The following is a 20,672-nucleotide window of genomic DNA, read 5'->3' on the forward strand; positions in this document are numbered from 1 at the left end:
TATTGCATTTTGGTCTATATTCAGCCATCAAATGGAAAAAGCATTGAATGGCATGTCTCATCAAACATGCTGTTCATTGAGCCATTCGAATAAGATTGCATTATGGTAGGGCTCAGGAAATTTGCCTTTTCCTCACTTATAATGCAGTCTCAGAGATGGTGCATATAATTAGTGGGGGGTGTGGGGGTGCAGCCCCCCACACAAAGAGTTTTGCTGATTGGCATTTTCGATGTAATGCTGTTCAGCGATTTTTCCTTTAGATGGCCGAGCATAGCTCCATTACATTTATATCATCAGTTAATGCTATTCTTGCCAATGTTGTCATGCTTTAACAAACTTCATTGTCTTGTCACTGATGATAGTTGTAGCCATTGATGAACTCCACATTTTCTGAGGAGAGGGGGATCTAGTTTTGCTAAGTATTTAGTGGATTTCTGTTGTACTTGTGTCATTAAAATTGCTTCTTTTGCATATTTCTTTTAAAAAGGTATTCATATTTACTTCAGTGAAAATGGAATAAGATAGAAATGGGCATTTACAAAATTGTTCTTATTTATTTTTTAAGAAAAAAACGATTACCTGGGCATTACTTATACTCACCCTTACAAATAAATAATTAAAAAAGTCTTAATAAAGTATGGTCAAAAGTTACTGAAGATCTGGATAGATGGAAAAACTTAAGCTTTTCCCCTCTCTCAAAGACAGCAATCATAAAAATGAATATCCTCCCTTTAATACTTTATCATTTTAATGCCACCAATCCGAACATTCCAAATAGTTTTTTTTTTCTAAAATGACAACAGCATTAGGCAAATTCATCTGGCACCCTAAGAATACTAGGATTAGTTACACAAAATTAGCCCTACCCAAAGAGAAAGGTGGTCTGAACCTTCCTGAATTTCAGACATATTATCCTATTATTAATGCCAGTCATATTATAAGACTAGTTAATTATGAAATCTCTGATTCATCATGGCACCATCTTTGGATAAACATTTATTACCAACATCTCAAATCCTCGAATGTAAATCCAAAGGCTATACCTTTTCTCAATGGCAAGACTCTGAAAGACCTAAAAATACATCCAACCTTAATCAATAACACGGCATGTTTTCAAAAGCTCATAACTTCCTTAAACCTAAAGAAAGCATTAACTATGGCTCAACCAATACACCCAAACCCTAATATCAGACTCAGTAACAATATGCTAAATTTAGATAATTATCCAATCATAAAGGAATATACAGTCTGGGATTTCTATCAAATCAAGGATCTACCACTGATTTCTGCCACAGACTCCCTAGCAACAAATAAAATATACCGCATAATTATCAAACAAATAATATACCTAGTAACTCTGATGACAACAAAAATTAATGTAGTTCCACAAGACTTTCAACTGTTTCAAAAAACTGCCTCCCTTCTTATGTTGAGAACTAAAATGCTATCAAACACTTGTAGCCTAATTACTCAAATCAAATACCACAACACTATTTTATATTCCAATTACTGGATGAGTCAAAATAATAAATTAGCCAATGAACAAAAAATAGCGGCAATTGATATAACTACAAAATTAACTCCCTTTAAAAAAATTAATCTACACTCAGCTTATGATTAATAACAATGCTTATCACACACCACTTTTTCTGAGCAAAATAAATCCCAATCTATCACCTTTCTGCCCTACATATTCAAATTCAGTAGCAGACACTCTTCACATATTTTGGTTTTGTAAAAACATCTACACATTGTGGTGCTCTTTAAGGGCAAAACTGGAGAAATCAGGATATATGAAATCTACCCTCTCATGTGAAATGGCAATATTTAACATTTTCCCCAACTCCTATACATTTGAGTCTAAGCATATTATTGTAACATTGTGTGCAACAATGAAATCTTATATTGCCCTTAACTGGTTAGATAGATCCAAAACGTCTTGGGCAGAGTTTAAATCTTTAGCTATCAAATACGTTTTAGCAAACAAACTAAGAACAGTAAGCCATAAGAAATTAACATATTTCCAGAAATACTGGAAAAGACTTATAGAGGTCCTTAGCTAGATTCACACAAAGTTAGCTAGAGCACTTTTTATTGCTTTCTTAATCCCCACTAAGTAATAACTTTCTTAATTAATTTCATATGAAGCCTACATTCAACCCTTACTACAAGATGATTGTGCTATACCCATTGGTTATCATACTGCTTTCCAGTACATTGGCATATGTATCTACCACTACTGCATGTAAAAATGGTCAACTTTTGAACTTCCTATGATTACTTGCATAAGTGCCAACCCAGTGTAAATATTTGTAAATAGTTGCCTGTTAGGGTCAGATATATGGTTTTATTTCTTTTCCTGAGAAAATAACAATGTTTAACATTGTACTGGCAAATTTAATGACCAGTTGTTAGACAAGGTGTTTGCAATATAATTCATATTTTGCTTTGCAGGGCATGCTCAACTCTTATTTAAAGCATCAAAGTCAGTTATCACAGATGCCTTGTGATTTCTATGCACTATGTATTTACAATTGTATGTAATCATTTGACGTGTATATCTTCAACTTGTGTTGTAATGTTTCATTGCAGTTAAAGAAATATGAAAAAATTCTAATAAAAATTATATTTGAATAAAAAAAAGGATGAGCAGCCAAATATCTTAAAAATATATTGTTATTTTAATCTATGATCTGGTTATAGTTGTAACATTTGGTATTGAAAGAACACAGAGAATGATGAACATATTTTTCTGCTGTTGTATGCTGATTATTTTGGCAGGACTTAATGTAATTTATGTAAAGCAGCTTGGAGCATTTTAATGTGTGTCTATATTTTGAGTGGAGCAAAATGAAATAAGTAACATTGCCATAATTTTATTACAATTAGATTTCTGCAGTGTACACATACCTGTCTTTAACTATTAGGTGGGGGTGAGGTCTGTTTTTGATGAAAGCAATTCACCCATTTTTTTTGGCCCTCCATCACTGACATCAAGCACACTGCCTGCCGCTTTTTCTCTTCCCACTGCAAGTCCCAACCTTAGTAGCTTCCCAATGTGACTCATGTCAGTGATGTCTCCCTTTGGAAGAACACCTGATTGTGGAGTCTTCCTTCTCTTCATCCGGTTCATTGAGTACTACACTTGTCAGGCAAGCAAAGTGGGAAGGAGCAGGCAAGTACTATCATAATGTGGCTTATGTTTTTTTTTTTTTTTGCATGGTCTGCATATTTCTCCCTCTCACTGACATCAACCCATAGAATGAGCAGCTGAGGGGCTAGTGTGATCACATACTCACCCCAGTCTATAGGACAAGCACACCTCTTTAGACCTACCCCCTGAGCTCAATGTCATCTTTCTGAACTTTATACTCTTTTATGACTTGACTAGAGAGATGTCCACTGTGATCCCTACCATCAACATAGCCACACCAATCTTGGGTCACTTGGGTCATAGTTAGGGCTTTACTTTACTGAAATTACTTTATGTTTGTCTGAAACACACATAAAGTGCATTACTATGACTGTTATTATATTTATTATTTTTATCACTATCAGACATCTGAGGTGTACAGAGTAGTTAAGTGAATGTACTTGCTGAGTACAGAGACTATAGAAAAAGTGACTTATCCTTGCAATAATTTATCACTGTTAAAGTTCACTGATCTTCACAAACACCGACCACAAACTGTAAAATCCACAGTAGAAAGCGGCAGGACTTAGAAATTTCAGCTAGTCCAACTCTAGTCTAAAACAACCATGATTATCATGGTTGTTTTAGTGAATAAAGTTGGACTAGTTGCTGTTTCTGGGTTCTGCCACTTTTTATTGTGGATTTTAAAGTACACTGATCTGGCATGGCAGAAATTATGTCACAAAATGCATTGTATTTGTGGAAATCAATGTAAAACTACCATTCTTATGCTTAATAAATGTGTGTATGAGTGTGTGCATGTGTGTTTGTAACAAGTTGGCCATTGGCCATAGTTTCTTTCACTGACAATTACAAACATCAGCACTGCCCACAATTAGTGGCTATATTTGATGGTCTGCTCATTAACACCTTGGTGCTGTAGGTAACAATAGTACCTCATAGTATTTGTCTCTGGCTGAGTTCTTAGCTTTGGCTTCTTCTCTGTGGAGTCTGCAGCCCTCCCTGTCTCTCATGGGTTTATCCACACACACACACACTGGTTTCCTACAATAAGCTAAAGGTATGAAATTGTGACATACTTCTCAACCTCTCAGTGCAAGACATCTGTACAAATCGAGAAATAATGAGGGACAAAGGCTCAAAAATAGGGACAGATTTTAAATACTATTCCTATAAACTTAGAAAATTGATAGAATGGCAAGGTTTGCATTATTATATATTTTTTGAAGGATATGAAATCTGAAACTCAAATATCTGTCATTATGTAGTGACTTCAATCCTCAATGATTTATCAAAAAATCACACATTTTATGTGGAACAGATCAAAGATAAGAGTCAAACATCAGGACATTCTGCAAAAAGCTGGACAGCTGAGAAGTATGCCCAGTGAATTGGCATTCATCTTCTGATTTGCCTGTAAATAACTGTACAGTGTGTGTGTGTGTGTGTGTGTGTGTGTGTGTGTGTGTGTGTGTGTGTGTGTGTGTGTGTGTGTGTGTGTGTGTGTGTGTGTGTGTATTTAGAAAAGAATCATATCATTGATTTTTATCCATGGCCATATACAATATTGCCAGGCACATACATAACCATTTCTGGGTTGGAGTTTAAAAACAGGAATAGTTAATAAGCCATCTTCAAAACTAATGCATAAGCTATATCAAACAGAACCCAGATCCCCAGATCTTCTGAGGGCCTGACTACATCCACAACCCAGGTTGTATATGTGGATTTTGAGAAAGGCTTAATAGTAGCCTCTGCCATGATGATCATTAATACAAGACTGTTCTTGTTCAGAGTTGTGCATAGAAGGTAATTGTAGCTTGTGTTGGGGGATGGGGACAGTGTGATCAATATTTCTTTCACTTTTTTTATAATGAAACAAGAGAAGTGTGTGAAGAAGGTCACTATAACTTGTGTGCATGCTGAGAACAGTGTGGTCATTGATTCTTTAACGTTCCTCACAAATCTCAGAGGTGTGCACAGAAGGTTGCTGTAGCTTGTGTACTTGAGCTGGGGACAATGCATTCTTTATTTCTTTAACTTTCCTCACAAACCTCAGAGGTGGGATAGAAGGTCACTACAACATGCTAGTGGCAGTATAATGCTTAGGAGCAATAAGCTGGAATGTATAACACTGATCATTTTTATCTTTTTTACTTTCCTCACAATCAAATGTCAGACACATATACAGGTGGTTTTCTTTATCAGTTATAGGTAAGGAGGAATGCAGTTTTTGTGCTTCTGACAGCAACAAGGTGAAGTATGTTACACTGTATTACTTGGTCATTAAATGTTGTTCCAGTCTAATATCAGTGTTATACACTAAAGGTGTCTGCCCTTTGAGGGTAAAGGTGAAGATACACTATGTAGACATATATGACAGCGACATGAAATATATGACCGTGGCTATTTGTAACTTCAATTCCAACCAAATAAAATTGGCTGAGAGGAGCAGGCTGACAATGGTGAAACAGCTATTTTAATGAATACGGTAAAGAATTTAACACTTTTGTCCCTATTTTCAGGACTTCATCAGAACTAAAATATAGAATATTGCAAGATCCTTATATCACAAAACTAATTTTAAAACAGACAATAATCAACAGAAATCAATTAAAATACTCATAAAATAATTAACTCCCTCCTATTTTCTTAAACCTGTTATGCTTTTAAAGAAATAGGCTTGTATTAAAACTGCATTCGAACTGCAATGCTACGAAACCAAGTATGTAATATTAAAGTAGTAAAATAAAATGTATACAGTTCTGCAGTTTTTACTGTTGTTGATATAAAACATAACATTATCATTGGTGAAATTTTACAGATTGGCTGCCCTCAACTTCAATAAACTACCTATTGAGATAGCTTCATTTAGTCCTGGCTCGTCACTGGCATCCAACCTCACTTGCCATAAAACCACCCTGTATTCCAAAGTATATTCCAATGGGCCACCTTTTCATATTTGTACCACCCGTTGTAGAATGAAAAAGTAATTTTTTTTAATTTCTTTTACATATTTCTTTATGCTCGTACAAAGAATTAGTGTCCATTTTATTTTGTATATCATAAAGATGTTCATATATACGTTTATAGAGATGGCATTCAATTTTTCCAACATAAAATGAATGACAATAGTCAAAAAATGCCAAATAAACCACCCGGGGGGGGGTCTACAATTGTATCCCTAGTGAAATAAAAAGTTGTATTTTAAACAAGGTAATGCCAGCACTGTTTACATGCTCTGCATTTCCTGGTCCCCTTCTTCAAGCCTGAACAGTCAATTTTCTTGTTTGCACTGTCTTTCTCTAGCTTCTCTTTTAAGTTGTTATGCCTTTTAAAACAAAATACAGGCCTGTCACCTAAACATTCTCTAATTTCATGGTCAACCTCAAGTACATTCCAGTTACTTTTAATGAGGTCTTTAATCATATGATTCTCAGGGCTGTACTTATTGAGCATACTGTGTTCAGAATCCAGCTTAGGGCCCTTTTGATCGAAAGCATCTGCACTAATGGATTTACCAGTGTCAGTTAACCCCTTGCTTAACAACGGGGGAAACTTAGTGATTCTCCCCTGTATAATTTCATTCTGAGGCTTGTTTAACATTACCTCAGGATAACCCCTTTCAGTGAACATGTGTTTTAACGTACCTAACTCATTATACAGGTCTTGGTCAATGGAATGAATCCTAGACAGTCTAAACACTTGATCATTGACAAGACTTCTGTTTTTCTTGAAAGGATGACAGCTTTTAAAATGCAAATAATTATTAGACAACGTTGGCTTCCTGTACATGGTGGAGTTAAATTCCTTTCTTTCAATGCCTTTGATTAAGGTAATGTCTAAATAATTAAAACTATGATCATAAAATGTATATGTAAATTTCAAAAATCTGGTCATACCCTTAATATAATCAATGAACTCTTTGCGTTTTTCTTTATCTCCACTCCATATAATAAATATGTTGTCCAGAAATCTAAGATAAGTTATTAAAAAGGAATTAAATGTAGAAGGGAGAATGTGTCTGTTCCTAGTGCCACATTACGATATCTGCATATAATGGAGTGCATGCTGCACCCATGGCAACTCCACTGTCTTGCCTGAAATGCTCTCCTTCAAAATATGTAAAAGTATTGTATAACACTATATCCATAAAACCACAGGTGATATTGATGTCCCAGTTCATCTATTGTCACTAAGTATCAATTAGAATGGAAAAATTCAGACTTTATATTTCTAAAAAATCCCAGGAATCTTTCAATATATGTTTGATGAAAGAACAAAATATCTTTGTTTTCATGTCAATAAACTTGGCAAGTGGATACGTATTTGATCCTCCAGCTGATACAGTGGGACGTAATGGTGGATCAAAATGTTGTTGTAAAGTTTAGGGATGCCAAAGATACTAGGTATAAAAGGGTGCTCAACTTTCATAAAATGAAAGTGTCATGGATTGCTCCTTCCAATAATAATCATATATATATTTATCTGTTCTACTGTAAGCAATATTTTCTTCATTCTTGGATGCCCTAATATACTTTTCATCATTATTCAACAGGTTAAACATCTTGCTAGAATAGTCTATGGTCTGCATAAGTACAGTCCCCCCTTGGGTTTCATTACTCTAATCTCCTTGTTGCTCCTTATTTCTTTAAATAATGCATGATCTTCATAGGACAAATTCTTTGTGTATATGTGACCCTTGCTCATGAACCATGTTTGAATGTCACATGTGCATATCTTTTCAAATAATCCCAATAAGGGATGTAAAAGGGGGGTTATACATAGTTTTCCTAACCAGTTGCAGACCTGTCCTTTGATTAATAGGGGGATTGTGTTGGTTGGAAAAAATATTAAAATTAAGTTTTCTGATGTACAAATTAAGGTCCAACAAAACTTCACATAAGTCCGTCTTTTGGGTAGGCACAAAAGTAAAACCTTTTCAAAACAAAGTAAAAGTGCCTAGTATCTACCTCTGAATTGCTATAATTGAACATTTTATAACCATTATGAATCTTAACTGGAGAGGTATTTTCAAAGTTATTCACTTCCAAATTATCAAAAAAAAAATTCAATATTACCACTAGAATTCAATGTTCTTTCTAATACTTCTGTTTCACCCCTCTGTCCATTGTCCTGAATTGCTGAGGCTGACATCCAGAGTGATTCATGTGAATTTGTGATTGCATCCTTTGAACAATTCTCTTGGATCTCCTTGGAATGGGGGGGGGGGGTACCGAATAAAAAAGGATTTCATAAAAAATCTGTGGTAAAAGTTCTATCACCTGAATCTCAATCTCTTACCAAATCATCCCTAAATGGCTTTGTGGTGGGATATACTGTGTGATTTTGATACCCTCTATCATGCCTATCCCTCTGTTTAAGTTTCTTGACATTTAGTTGATGTACCAGATTATCAGTCCTGGGAAAAATGTAATAGTACTTGTTTTGGCAAACACTAAAACAAATCTTTTTTTTCAATTGTTGAACAATGCCATTAATCTCAGTAAATCAATCCATGTGTTGTTCAATATCATTAATAATAAGTCTAATGATATAGTAGCCACAATCATCAAAAATGTGCAACAGCTAATAATAAAAATTAGTCCCCTCTGCAACACTTCTGGGAAACTTTCATACCTAGAATTTACTTCACTTTGGAATACATGGAGCTTTTATGGCAGGTGAGGTTGGATGCCAGCGAAGAGCCAGGGTTAAATGAAGTTATTTCAACAGGTAGTTTATTTAAGCTGAGGGCAGCCAAACTGTAAAATTTCACCAACTATATTTTTATGTTTTTTTCAGCAACAATAAAAACTGCAGAAATGTATCAATTTTATTATTTTACTATGTTAATATTACATACCTGGTTTCATAGCATTGCAGTTTAAATGCAGTTTTAATACAAGCCTGTTTTCTTTAAAATCATAGCAGGTTTAAGAAAATAGGAGGAACATAATTATTTTATGAGTATTTTAATTGATTTCTGTTTATTGTTGGTTGCTTTAAAATTAGATTGGCTATACAAGGATGTTGCGAAATTCAATCTTTTAGTTCTAATGAAATCCCAAAAATAGGGACGAAAGTGCTAAACTGTTTACTGTAATCAATAAAATACCTGTTTGCCATTCTCAGTCTGCTCCTTTTAACCAATTTTATTTGGTTATTTGTTCTGGGATCAGCTGGGCACTTTTGTGGATTTTTGGTTTTATCGTGAGCCATGAGAAGTCTGGAGTTATCTGAAGGCACACCTAATGTGAATAGTAGCAATAACAAATATGGAGTTTCTCACTCATCCTCACCTTTTGGTGAACTGACTATGTTGGTGAGGATGTTAATTCAAAAACTGGAGTGATTTCCTAACAATTTTGCTGGTCTATATGACTTGGAAGCGCAACAAAGTGCTTTGAATTCAGCAACACTCATTCCTACCAATTAGGTAGGGAGTGGGGACCAACATGGTACGGACATCGAATCCCAGCAGTTGGATGGGAGTAGCTTCCAGTACCCCCAAGGAAGGAGGAGACAATGGTTGAGATGTTTATAATAGTGTAAAAGACCAATGTAATGGTTTGTAGTTCTCCACAAACCTGGTCAATTTACCTCACAGTGCCTGTCTTGAAAGAAATGGAATTAACAACCTTGGGCTCCCTTATGTTCCAGAAAGAACCTGCACTTGTGTAGGACCACGATAGTGCTATGGTGATGTAGTTCAGAGACATTTGTTTATTTTATTTATTTAACATTTAACCGGGTTAGTCCAACTGAGCCAAAAAAGCCAAATTTTAGTGGAGATCTGGGTAGAAAAGCTCCAGTATAGTGACATAATTATTTACAGAAAGTAAAAGTGACAGAATTATTTACAGAAATGTAAAAATACTAAACAATATCATGATGGTAGAGATGCACATATAAAAGTATATGAGACTGATGAAGGTACAAAAGAAGCAAATACAAATTTCCATGGTGCTAACAATCTAACAAGCTAATAATAGCAAAGTTTAAATCCTCTTTTTTATTGTATTTGGAAGGTGGGAGAGAGATGAAGGAGGAGGATTAAGAATAGGAGGATTGTAAAGAGAGGTTTAGTAGGGAAAATCTGCTGTTAGGTGAGGCAAGTATAAGCAATAATTATGAGCGTTATAGTAGCCTGATATGTGGACTAGGGAGGAAAAGACAAGGGATGGCAGTAAAATACAGTACAGGAGTAGGTGAGATTTATGAATGGTATAGTTGGATGAGTATAAAGTGGTAATAAATTAAGTAGGGGCATGACAGTGGTAGGTAGTAATTAAGTAGAGTCATGACAGTGGCAGGACCAGGAGTCAAGTAGAAATTGTTTTAGCTTTGTTTTGAAGTGTATGGGATATGGGGTGCTTCTAATGTGTGAGAGGAGTTTGTTACAGGCCTGAGCTACAGTGTTTGTAGTGAAGTTTTCTTATGTTTTTGTTAGATTTAAAGATGGGACATGAGTTTTTGACTGGATGTATGGAGAGAACGAATAGGAGTGTAATATGTAGCAAGGGAGGATAGAGAAGGGCAGGCTGTGGGTTTGTTTAAAATGGTGTGAAGGATTCTAAATAGAGTTAGTTGAAGTTGTTGGGGAAATTTTAGCCATTGGAGCTTGTTGAGTGAGAGAGAGAGAGAGAGAGAAAGAAAGAGAGAGAGAGGCAGTGGTGTGAGTTATATGGTAAGTTGATAGCAAACCAAGCTATTTTGTTATATGTTTGTTCTAATTTTGTGAATAGTGTGGGCTGGATATTAATAATGATTGGAGATGCATAGAGAAGAGAGGGGAGAAAGAATGCTTGAACCAGTGAGAGTTTAGTGTCAGGGGTAAGGAATTTTCTATTTCTGTATAATAGTCCTAGTTTTTGGTTTGTTTTTTAATACTATGTTGGACATGAAGGACAGAACACAACTTGTTCTTTCCAGAACCATAATGGACGATGACTTACAGCAGCAATGACCCATTGCCCGCAAGCTTGAGTAGCCATGGGGGGGCAGGCATATGCTCCCTATTTAAGAGAAGTGCTGCTGTTTCTGCCTGTAGAATCTGTCAGCAGACATGTCATCGTTGGGATGGAGCCAGATGGCAGCAACCATGTTGAAGGTTATGGTAAGTGGAATCCAGGTTATACAGCCACTGTTTAGTCATATGTACAAGGCTGATATGCAGTATGATTTCTTATTTAATGCTAAAAAGAAATTGAGAGAATCTTTCATGACTGTTCCATCTGTCATGCTGGGTGGCTGGGGGGTTGAGTTAAAAAAAAAACAATAATAAAAATACACTAGTGGGAGTGGTGGGAAACATATGTATACATCTATATTTGTCTATACATAGGCAATGTAATTGGTATTGATGTGTGTGTGTGTATATATATATATATATATATATATATATATATATATATATATATATATATATATATATAAAATGAAGTATTGGTGTGGCAGTTGTGGTTGGGCAGGTGGTATTTTCATTTGGGATGTTGCTCTGCACATCTGGGGGCTGGGTATCGACATATAATAATAAAAAAAGTGAGTATATAAAACAGCACATGTGTGGCTGTATACACACAATTAAGTGATGGTTTGGTATTTTCAGATAAGTGGTAACATTGTGTTATGGGGTAGGGAGTGCTAAGTTCTGGGCACTTTGCTTCAAACGTTTGTATTCCATTCATATAAAGAATTGTATTAATTGGGTAAGAGGTTGTCTGGTAGCAACAGCTTAATAATAGAATAGGGGTGGTGCAGTGAGAATTTTGTGTGGGGCATATATTATGATTGTTGGAGTCTGTATGTTTTGCTACTTATGGTTTGCTTTTTTTATTTCAGTGTGTTTTTTTGTGTCTCCATCTCGAGCAGTGAAGCATGCTTGAGTTCATTTGGGCTTGTGGTGGGAGTTTGAGTGGTGGGGGGCATATATCCTATTTTGGGTTATTATGGGGAAAATTCCAGAGCTGACTGCAAGGAATCCATTTTTTTCCTGGTGGGCGCTTGTGCAGAGGTTGAGTGGTGCTGTTTAGTTATTAGGGGTTGGTTTCTTAAGTGCCATGATTTGGTAAAATGGTTGTGATGCTGGGGTCAACTTTTGTTGAGTTTTGGGCATGACACTTTGGATAACTGATTGGTGTGTGATGCTTACCCCAGCATTTGATCCTTAGGTTGTACTCATCCTTGGTTTTGGCAGACTGATTGTGTGGGATATGTCACGGTATTCTGGATCCCCCCACAGCAGCTCTACTGGTTTTAGTAACTCTGGCATTGTTAAGGAAGGAGGAGCAGGGAATCATCCTGAGCACTATACATTCTAGAACCTACAGCAGCATAGCATCCAACCTAGGGGTTTTAATTAATCTGTGATTCAGTATGGCTCTTAATTGTCATAGTCTCCCCTTTGTTTTGTACTCCTACCTATTCGAATGCTTTTTATCTTTCAGATTCAGCCATGGGTACAGTCCATTAAAGAGAGATGGTTGCATTTATCACAAGAATTGCAAGACTTGCTAACTGATTAATAATAGTGGAGGTGGCTGAGCAGATCGTGCATTCCAGGAGGAGACCTTCGATGATTCCAGCAGAAGGTGCAGCTGATGGACCAGCGCCAGCTAAGAAGGCTCAGAAATAGATGGTCAGAGATGATTCCAGACAAAAGGTCACCACCTCCTGCTCATCTGACATATCTACAGAAGAACAAGCTAATGACTCTGTAGGGGTTACAGGGCTTAATATTAGTGGTAACAGTCAATCTGCCAATTCTTAATAATATCACATATATCTTTAATATTACTTGAATATGTCAGACAAAGTTTAGGTGCTTCTATACTAAAGCCATCCCTATTATTTAATGTAGGATTACCAGTGTGTTTTGAAAAATATGGGTAAGCTTTATTCTCTCTTAATTCTTTAGTATTACTAAGCTGGTAATCCATCTCTTTCACACTATAGCTGCTTTCCATCAGTTCTTTCTGCATTGTATTGATGTCATTAATAAATGTAGACTCATTATTATTCAGATGGGAAAGTCAAATAGCTTGACTCCTTATAATATATATTTTTATAGATGTGTGTTAGGTGTAAACTACATTTCTTAAATTTTCTTTGAATGTTTCTGACAAAGCAATAGATTTTTTAGATATACATGTCAGTAAGGATAGTTTTAATAAGATTCATACTACCAGGTTTAGGAAAAAGTGTCACACTAATGACACTTTAATTTGGAATAGCTTACATATTGCAGACTGATAAAGATGTTAATAGTGAAATAGGTCAGACACCGTCCTTTGTTTTAAGAACAAACAATCTCTAAAAAGGATGTTGTGCTATAATAATAAGAAGTAACATGAAGTAGATGGGATAATACTAGCTTGTACTAAGCCTTGTAGTAGTTGTAAGTTTTGCAGTTTGGTTGATAGTAATAACATCTTTATGCATCCAGTTACACATAAATCCTACAGGTTTAATATAATGGCCTCATGTAAATCTAAGCATCTGGTTTATCTAGCTCAACGTTCACTGTGTAAGAAATTCTATGTGAGAAAAACCAATAGAACACTGATGGAAAGAATTAGAGAACATGTCAGGGACATCAGACAAGCTAATCTAGTTAGTTCTCTAGCAAAATATGTTATGGAAACCTCAAAAGGCCTTACTTTTAAATTCAGAGTAATAGAATTAGTTAAAGAAAATGGTCATCTAGGAGATATTAGAAATATTACAGAAGACAAAGAACTATTTTGTATGTTAAATATGCAATCTGATAAAGAGGGGGCCTTAATGGTAAGGTCTCTTTAAAACCTAGGTTAAAGTGTAGGAAACTCCAAATCACTCCAACCCGCACATACGGCAAGTGCAAAGGCTCTATAATCCAAAATAGTTCCAAAATGAATCAGAGCCAGCACAAAGTTTGGTTTAACATAGTTTAATACACAAAAATATATATAACAACATGGGTGAATGGAAAAATATATATCCCAACCCCCAAACCGAACCAGTTTTGGCTTAATAACCTTCTTCAGTGGAAGACAAATAAAATACAAACATTAGGATCAAAAAATCTTTCTTATATAGTCATGGGCAGGTGCCAGTAAACCTCCTATTGGTTAGTTTATAGATATTCATTTAAACCAGGAGGGAAAAGCACCCCCTAGTTTAATTATCCATTTCTTCTCCTTAACATTCAAAATACTGTGCCAACCAACTTTATCCCTACATTTCCCTATAATGTGATCAATAACAGTAAATCTAAATACTGCATTGTTATTTTTACAAGTGTGTTTGAAAATGGCATTGGATTGCTTTTTGTGTCTTATGTCACTCATATGCTCCCCAATTCTAAATTTGAGAGGTCTGGAGGTTTGGCCAACATAAAATGTGAAGCATGTACAAGTGGCCAAATAAATTACCCAACTTGTACTGCAATTGGCCAAAAAAGAAATGTTACAAACCATAGATGTATTTTTACTGCTGAATTCTTTGGTTTTGTTTACCCTATGACAGTGCGAACAATGACCGCAAGGAACACATCCCACCAATATATCTCCTGTTAATATTCTTTGGGTTAAAACATTACCCCTATAATCAAACCTTTTATAGTGACTGAACAGGGAGCCCAAAGTACGTCCCGTAAGGAATGAAAAGGAACATCTATCCCCCAGATAGTCAGACAGTCTGTTTTCCACCAACAAAATATTCCAGTGCCTGTTGATGGTCTGCATGAATGATTTAGTATTCCTACTGAAAGTAGTGACAAGTCTTATTTTGCTTAGTGTCTGATGATTGTACCTGGTACTCTAATAGGTGGGTCCTATCTTGGTTGGAAGCATATTGACAAGCCCTATTGATGTCACCTGCTTTGTATCCCCTATCCTTAAATCTGTGAATTAGATCTTGTTTATAGTAGTCAAATGTGGAGGAGTTGGAACAAATCCTTTTCACTCTCAAAAACTGAGATTTAGGAATATTTCTGATTATATGTTGTGGGTGAAAGCTAGTAGCATGCAGGAGAGAGTTGTACTGGGAGAATTTCCTATATATCTTAGTAACCAAGGTGCTATCCAGATTCCTACTAACCAGAACATCTAAGAAGGTAATCTCAGTCCTGTTGAAATTAACCTTAAACTCTATACCCCATTTATTCTGATATTATAATCAACAAACTCCTGCAAAAAGATCTCATCCGACCTCCTCACCAACCAACAATCATTGAGGTAATGCCTCCAGATATCAGTCTCAGGGATGTACAGATTATGACAGGGATCATAAATCAACTCCTCCTCCAAATATGCCATAAACAAGTCAGCATAAATGGGGGCAAAAGAAACCCCCATGGCTGTTCCTTGTACTTGCCAAAAGCATTGTTCTAGGAAATAGAACAGGTTTTTTGTTAACACGTGTTCAGCCAGGCAGACAAGAAAAGTATTGAAACCTGGTTCATATAATTTAGATCTCAACAGCCAGTATTCTAGGGCTATCAGACCTGCCCAATGTAGGCTATTGGTATACAGAAAGGTGACATCCAGGAACATAGTAGCCAATTTGGTTCCAATTGCATTTCTGAAATGATATCCAAAAATTCTGTAGTATCCTGAATTCAGGCACGCACACAACACAGCAATGGTTTCAGATATAATGTTAGGAATTCTGAAAGGGGTTCCACAAGGGAACCCCTACCTGCCACTATTTGCCTTCTCTGTGGATTTTTGGGATTTTTGTGGATTTTGGGTAGAAGATACAGATACTGTTGCTTAGGATCAAGCACCTTCAGATGAAAATTATCACCCATAGTGCTGATACCTTGCTCTTGAGCTTCATCCAAGAAGGTATCAATTTCCACCTTGAACCTCCTAGTGGGATACAATATTATAACCATGTAGTGCCTGCCATCTTCTAACTGTTTCTGTGCTTCCCCACAATAGGAAACCCTGTCTTGTATGACAACAGCCCCTCCTTTATCTGCAGGTCGGATCACAATGTCCCTATTATGCCTCAAATTATCAATACATTCCATTTTCATCTTAGTAAGATTATTATGAAAATTATTATACTCACAAAGGTTGAAATGAAGATCTTTTGAGAATGTTACCTTGAAAAATTGATACAATAGGTAACACAGGGGGCATAAACATAGATCCACAAAATCTAAAGCCCCGCTGTATATTATCTGAGGTGTTATCAAAATACAACCTTAGATTTAGCAAACGGCAACAGACCATCACATCCTGAACAAGGGAGTGTTCAAAGACAAAAAAAACAGGCACAAAACTCAAACCCTTATTCAAAATCTTTATTTCAGTTTCAGAAAGACTTGCAGAAGAAATGTTATGCACATTCATGCAGGTGTCTACCTTTGTATCATCAGTTTGAGAAGCCCCTTCAAATCGTTTGTTGCCCTTATGTTTCCTTTCCCCTCTCCTGACCCTGACCCTAAAGGGTTTGACAAGTTGTTGCATTTGGGGTCCAGTGACATTTCTGTGTGGCCATCATCGACCTCAGTATTGGATGATGATTCATCCCCTGAGGTAAATGACTCCCTGTTCCTTTTAAGAATAGATTTTGGTCTCCTGCGTTTAGGAGTAAATGATTTTCTATCAGAAATCATAAATTTAACATTTTTGGAAATCTCAAATGGTCTACCTTTCTCCTAATCTCCTACATCCCTATTGCATTTTTTCATCATTTTTCTTTAAGTATTTTCTCCAAATCAAGTAAATCACTACTCATCTGATTTACACAAGGTGTATAGCAAGGTAAAATTTCAAACACATTAAGATTCTGACATAAAGCTTCAACCTCCTGAATATTTTTTTGAACCATATGTTCACAGTAAGCAGCTAAGGCATCCACAAAACCCATGAAGGCCTGTTGTTGTTGTACCTGTACCCATTGTTCTGAAAGTGATTGATCAACACTATGTTCCAGGGGTTGAAGCCTGACTCTAAGTCCCTAGGTGTAATCTGTTTACATTGATAGGCCTTAAAAAGACATAAATGCCAGATATTAGTTCTCAAATGTTTCATATTTTTGGTCAATTTAGAAAAGGCCACCTTGCATTGATTAGTTGGATCATTCTCTATAACATTCACCCTATTGGTTAAATTGGTAGATCCTAGGCCAAATACCTCCAAATCATCCATATCGGAAGACAAATCTTTGATAAGGAAGGCCAAATCCATATCAAACCCATATACTATTTAATCGGAGTCAGAATATAAACTATCTACACCAGCATCAAGTGGAGGAGAAAGGACCAAAAGTTCTGAAATATGCCCTACTACAGGGCAAAAAATCAACATATATATATAAAAATGCCAATAATAAGTTGCACTATGTTCCAAGAAAAAAAACGGCCATGATTGTACCACTATTTCAGAGCATAATATATCCACACTGACACCTATACAGGCCAACATACACTAAGGATTCAACAGTAAGTGGTCCCATGATAATAGGGCATTCACCCTGTAAAATCATGCAGTATAGTGATACCATAAATAGCCCTTGTTGTGAATGACCATTCCGGTCCTTACAACTAGTTAAATACTCACATACAATGCTACGTATCACTAAATACGAAAAATAAGCTTTCTGATTTACTGGACCCGAGCAACTGAATCCAACTTAGGTTGGCTGGAACATCCCAAATATCTTTAAGAATTATATAAAAAAGAAATACTTTCAACCATAACAAGTAGCAAGGCTGGGACAAGACTGCAACCAAGTGGATACTAAACCAGAAGACTAATGGTAATATACCTCCAAGTAATGAGAGTCTAGCTGTCACCACTTATTAAAAAAACATAAGAAATCATAGGAATAGGGTTCATAGGGATCATGGGTTAGTACTAGGCTAACTGCCCTTGGGGATCATTTTAAGCCTAGCCAATTACCCCATGTGAGAATCAAACCATGCACTTTGTGTCTGCAAGGTAAACACCTTAACCATTATGCCAGCCTCCAGGTGGGCCTTCTAAATCGTCATACACACCTTATGGTAAACAAAACCACAATGAAACACATAAGTCATCGGTTGTTCTTCCAAAATATTAAAAAACTAGCCCTATGTATACACATAAAAATGAATCAGAGCTAGTCTGAAAATCATATATTTATAGGCTGTCTCTGCAATCCGATATAATGATAACCGACTTGGAAAATAAATTCAAATAACTATAATTACCCAAACACAATTAAATGTACATGACCATATAGATTCCCATATCCAGTTACTTGAAAAGAACAGAGAAACACTAGTTCCTCAAAATCGTACCCCTACTGGCAGATAAAATCATCCGGCCCAGATAAACAACCTTATTGATCATAGATTTCAAATACCAGAATGCATGTTAAGTAAAGACGTCAGAGAAGTGCGAGGTGAACAGGGCAAACAAAATTGCTATGAATCCAAAACTACATACAACATTATATGACTCTAAAAATCCATGGTTCTTCCATTCCTACTGATGCCTGGATAAATATAATCCCCATTCAGTCACAATATATATATATATATATATATATATATATATATATATATATATATATATAGGAAACCTGATGAAAAACATATATTAAATAGCCCAGTCCTTCACAGTGTTAAGAGTAGTTCACACCACATATATTATGATGACCACACACTCCATCCGATGTTATGCTTAAGGAAAACACAAAATCATGCCAATCCATAGCAGCAGTGTAGATGTTAATACACAATTAGTGTCCCACAAAGTTCATGATCCAAAACCTGAGCCATATAAATATGAAAATCATGAGGCACGCACCCACTGCTGTCAGTAATAGTCACACAATACTAAAAAGTGGAGATGACTGAAATAAACCCCACAGTACAGTATCTTGATGTATCTAATCCTGTTCTGTTGGTTCTGTAGGCCCAAATGCCATTTGGTCACTGACAGAAATATATGCTATTGCAAAAATAGCCTCCACCTCAAAAATGTAACCAGGTAAATCATTAGAACCAATTATTGATGTATTTTGTAGCTGCCGATCCCTCAATACAAACGTTACGCCTTAGAATAGATGAATAGTTAGGACCCATAAGCAATGTGTGTCATGATGACCAAGCCCTCCATTCAGCTGTTATATCTGGAGAGAACCACGTATTCCCAGAAAAACAAGAGACTTGTATCCACTGCTGACAATAGTGTGCAAAACACTCGAACAGAAGAGATAAAGTAATCCAAAAATAGAAAAATTGTTCAAATCGCACAGCGTAATGTCTCAATACACCATGCCTTACACTGGTAGGTTCATAGGCCAAATAAACCCATATGCCATCATCCAATGATCAAAAAATGTAGAGGGTAAACAAAATACCGCACTGATCCACATAAACAAAGGGATGAGTCAAATAAACCATTCATATGCAAAAACAGTACCTTTATCCAGTTATAGGGCCATAAAAATGGCGTCACTAGGCCGTTGTTGTTAAAGATCCAATATCAGCAAAAAGAAAAAGCACACTCCACAAAATCCATGCCCTTGTACCAAGACAACTATGGTTTATAACATTTCTTTTTTGGCCAATTGCACTACAAGTTGGGTAATTTATTTGGCCACTTGTACATGCTCCACGTTTTATGTTGGCCAAACTTCAAGACCTCTCAAATTTAGAATTGGGGAGCATATGAGTGACATAAGAAACAAAAAGCAATCAAATGCCCTTTTCAAACACACTTGCAAACATAACACTGCAGTATTTAGATTTACTGTTATTGATCACATTATAGGGAATTGTAGGGATAAAGTTGGTTGGCACAGTATTTTGAATGTTAAGGAGAAGAAATGGATAATTAAACTAGGGGTGGTTTTCCCTCCTGGTTTAAATAAATATCTATAAACTAATCAATAGGAGGTTTACTGGCACCTGCCCATGACTATATAAGAAGGATTTTTTATCCTAATGTTTGCATTTTATTTGTCTTCCACTGAAGAAGGCTGTTAAGCCAAAACTGGTTTGGTTTGGGGGTTGGGATATATATTTTTCCCTTCACCCATGTTGTTATATATATTTTTGTGTATTAAACTATATTAAACCACACTTTGTGCTGGCTTTGATTCATTTTAAAGTGTAGGAAACCAAGCTGGTGAATATTGTTATATTTAGTGAATTTGCTAATTTATAATTATATCATGTGATTTTAGTTCAAAAGGTGATTGTTTTTTAAAACACATATATTGCTTACTGATTAATGTGAGATATGGTCTGATGAAGTGGAATTATTTTTATGAAAGTGCTTACCTTCTTTATTTTATTTTATAAAGTGCTCTGCCATTTGTCAACACATTTCTTTTTTATTTACTTTGGAAATTCTTGCTTTCCCACAAACTATGGGTATTAGACATCATGCAGTTACACGATTTGCTGAATTTTACCTGTAAGTCAGTTCAGGCAGAACCTTCCTACGGTCCATGTCTGACTTGTTGAAATTTATTTGACCCAAGCACTTCCTGGTCTGGCTGACCAGACAGATTAAAGAGGCCCTTTGGT

The sequence above is a fragment of the Protopterus annectens genome, chromosome 5.part0, assembly GCF_019279795.1.
Source record: "Protopterus annectens isolate FY-2018-M chromosome 5.part0, PAN1.0, whole genome shotgun sequence".
Classification (NCBI taxonomy): domain Eukaryota; kingdom Metazoa; phylum Chordata; order Ceratodontiformes; family Protopteridae; genus Protopterus; species Protopterus annectens.